We start from the raw sequence: 4,326 nt of genomic DNA on the forward strand, positions 1-4,326 counted from the left end.
GTTCAGAATCATGTACACGTTGTCTTGCCACCTCTAGTTGATGCTCGAGAACATCAGCACATTCCAACTCCAATCCATAATCATTCGGTAATGGCCATGCCACACTGCTCGCAGATCTTTGTGTTGATGTTACTTCATCCTGAAATGTTTCTGTAAGTACACATGACTAGGGCAAAAATATAGTTACAACAGTGAAGCGAGGAAGACAGACTATTTTGTACATGGCAAAACAGGACTAACAATAATGTTACACGTCATGAAGCATAAGCAGGTGATATTTTAAAAATTATAAAAAGGTAGTCTGTGCAGCCTGCATACAGAAATCTCTCTTAGCTCACCAGAGGAGCATGATGTTGGGGCCCAATCCAAAACACAGACAAGTTACAAATTTAGACAACACATTGCATAGAAGTAAGCAAGCAGTTGGCCATTCTGTAGCTCAATTAAAGTCTTAGGGAGCATAATGAACAGCAGAGGATTTCATACAAACATACTACAACAAGCAAAACTATGCAATCATTAGCCTAGTATAAACTAGATTGTGAGCCTCATTCAATAATAGTTGGTTAATAGACTTCAAAGCTTCAGGCACACTTCGGCAGAGTAATTAAATGGTAAGGCCTTTAATTATGTCAACTAATAGTTATACAAGTACCCAACATCAGGCATCATTCTTTGGGCATCTCATTAACTGAGGACAAATAAAGCAATTGAAAAGAGCAAATTAACTATGCCTGAAACAAACAAGGAATTGAACTATTGAGTTGGATACAGTGACTTACCTTAACAGGTTGAAGAGGCTCAGCGCAGCTCCTACTTCTCTTGCAAGGCTCCTTCCTAACATCTTGTACTTGGAAATCCTTAATCTTATCTTCATTGCACCCCCTCTGCAAGGTGACACAAACTAGTTACTCGTCTCCTTGGAAGATAAATATGCATACTTTCCAGTCTGTGAACACAAAAGGATGAGATTATAACAAAACAACACCACATAATGAAACATGCCGCATCTCTTGCACTTGCACACAATGAAATGAGCATTTACTATGTGTGCACTATGTAAAAACTAGGCATACCTTCGAACTGGACCTCCAGGTACTCTTGGAGAGCCTACTTTAGTGTACAGCCAAATCTTTATGTCACCTATGAGTTAGAAAAGGCCCCACTACAGCAGCTCTTAGTGTTTAAATCATTGACAAGCTCTGTTAGAGTGTTAGGTCAAGAACAGCAAGTAATCAAAGCAAAAAGTCCTAGTATGGCTGGCTGATGCAAACAAGCAATTGAACAGATGTGTGAGCAAATCTTACATATCAAGAAAAGAAGCAAAGAAGGAGGCTTAAAGACCATCACTTGACTAACCAGATTTAAGGGGCATTTAAACATCATGTGCAACGTATGAACTAACATAAACATTGCATATTCCAGATTCTACAATGGAATGCACATGTATTAGGTTATGCCATGTATGATGATGCCTAAATGTACACTATAGCAGGCAGGAGTGATTCATCATTGCACGCACAATTGAATTGCAGGTTAAGGGCCAGTTCTATTCCGCCTTTTCAGGGCTTATTGTCAAAATAAGCCATAAAAGATGTAAAGAAGTCATTTTTGAGTTATGGGCTTGGGCTTAACTAATTTCGCTTTGGAGGGCGGTGTTTCGGGTAGAACCTCACTAAAAATTGAAGGGAAGTGGAATAGTGAAATGACTCTGTTGTCTTCCTATATTACACTCAAAATGCAACTGGTGACGCTCGCGTCACACCTCACCCTCAAGTAAAAACGAACACGCAAGCGTTCATTGCCATGCTCGCTTGCATCTCCTCTCCCCTTTCCCTCTACCTCGATCCCCTGCCTGCAGCACTAGGGTTCCTCTAGCAAGCCGTCGCCACTGGTCCCATCTGGCCTGGTCCTCGACGATGCTCTGTCCAGCTAGGCTACATGGCCGGCGGGTAGGGGCAAATCTCCCTGGCTGCTCCTCCCTCTGGTGCCGCCCCTCATTCTCACGGTCTCCATCAGCTGCTCCACTGTGGTTCGTCCAACGCACTACTCCGGCAGGCGCTGGACAACTATGGCTGATGCCACACTGCGGCAGAAGGCACCTTATCCCCCCTCCCCACCTCCCAGGCCGTGGCCTTGAGGTGCTGTTGAAGGATGAGCTCATCCAACAAGGTGAGGATCTCCTCTGATTTTTTGCCAAATTTTCATTCTGATCCACTATACGATGAATTGCTATGAGTTGCTTCTGCTGCTGCTATATGATGCATTGCTATGAGCTGCTCCTGCTGCTGCTATATGAATTGCTATGAGCTGCTGCTGCTGCTATATGATGAATTGCTATGAGCTGCTGCTGCTGCTGCTATATGATGAGTTGCTATAAGCTGCTCTTGCTGCTGCTGTATGATGAATTGCTATGAGCTGCTCCTGCTGCTGCTATATGATGAATTGCTATGAGCTGCTCCTGCTGCTGCTATATGATGAATTGCTATGAGCTGCTGCTGGTATGTGATGAATTGCACACTACTGCAGCTGCTGCTGTATGATGAGTTGCTATGAGCTGCTGCTGCTGCTATATGATGATTTCAGGTGGTGCTGCTATATGATAATAACCAGCCACTTGGACCATCGAATTTCAATAAATAATTGTTCTTCATTTAAATGTGGGTCATGCGTTTTTCGTTTAAATTAGGCAATGGGATCTCTATGGAAAACATTGATCAAAGTAGATTGTGCCAAGTAGATGGTATCTTTGTATTTGCATTTTGAGCAAATAGTGATGGTCTGTTTTCCTATCATATTAATTACTGCACTGGGTTCAATTTGTGATGTTTGCAAGTCAAATTAATTTTCATATGGGCAGCAAAATGAAAAAATATAATGCAATCTAGACTTTTCACTTATCATACCAAAGATAAGCTGAAAACGCAATGAAAAGAACTAGTTGGCTTATTACATGGAGCTTATATTCACAGGTGCTTATTTTCTTAGGATAACTCGTAATAACTGTCCCTAAGAAACTTGGCCAATAGAACTGACATACAAATAACATGTCACGATGATTGCAATGGAGGAGTGACGTACCATAGCACACTGTATAGGATCACCGCTGGCTCTCCTTTTTTTGCGATGTTCCATGAAATTTCCACATACATCTTGTACTTTTTCATTGTGTAACCCAATCTGCAAGTTGGCACGGCTAATTTCAGACATCTCTACATGATAATACATTGCATATCCCTTGCGCATATTTAAACCACCAATTAATGATTGTGTGCGTAGCATAAACTAGCCATGACTCTGTGTGCTGGACTAGCAGGCACTCTAAGGGAGCCTAATGCAGTGTACTGGAATTCCTACATGCCACCTACGATTTTTTGTAATGTACTACCTTTGTTCCTAAATATATGTCTATTTAGAGATTCCAGTATGGACCACATACAGATGTATATAGATGCATTTTCGAGTGTAGATTCACTCATTTTGCTCCATATGTAGCCTATATTGGAATCTCTAGAAAGACTTATATTTAGGAACGGAGGTACGAGGTAGTATCATGTATGACATCTACATATCTAATTTAGCAGCCAATAGTAGAAATCATTGTCTGCACAAAGGGATTACTGGTCGAAAATCCTAGCAAAGCATGCTGGCAGGCACAGAACAATACAAGAGAGAGAGACACGCTTACAAGATCATAGCAATGCCTCGGTCCAGGATCTTGGTTGGCCAAGCTGTTAGATCCAGAAGAAACATCGTCCTTGTAGTTTTTGCCAGCTGCATAACAAGTAAAAGCGACCTGTTAGTATATTTGAAGTACATCGGGCAGGTGATGCTGGACGGGTTTAAAGGTGACAAGTACCTAGGCCGTGGCGGGTGCTTGGCATCTTGCCAGACGGTGGGAATCAGGTTAGAAATGTCAAGGGTGATGATGCTGCACTGGCTGTCGGGGTCCGGTAAGGAGATCTAGAACCATCGAGTAGTGTGTTTGTGGAGCGGCTCCGGTAGGGTGGACTACGGTGTGGGCGAAGCGGATCTGTGGCCGTGGATGAGGGCGTAGGTGAAGCTGCTCCGATGGTTGGGTTAAGGATGGTGTCGACGATGCGGATCTGCGGCCGTGGACGGGGCGTCAGAAGCTGCTCCGGTAGGTTGGATGAGGGTGCGAGGAAGCTGATCTGAGGTCGTGGACTTGTGAGTTGGCAAAGCAGCCCCGGTAGGGTTGAAAATGGTATAGGCGAAGCTACTCCGGTGGGGTTGATGATGTTGTCAACGAAGCGGCTCCGGTACGGTTGAGGAAGGTGTCGGCGAAGAGGATCAGAGGCCGACGGG

This window comes from Triticum aestivum, chromosome 2D (genome assembly GCF_018294505.1).
Source record: "Triticum aestivum cultivar Chinese Spring chromosome 2D, IWGSC CS RefSeq v2.1, whole genome shotgun sequence".
Classification (NCBI taxonomy): Eukaryota; Viridiplantae; Streptophyta; class Magnoliopsida; order Poales; family Poaceae; genus Triticum; species Triticum aestivum.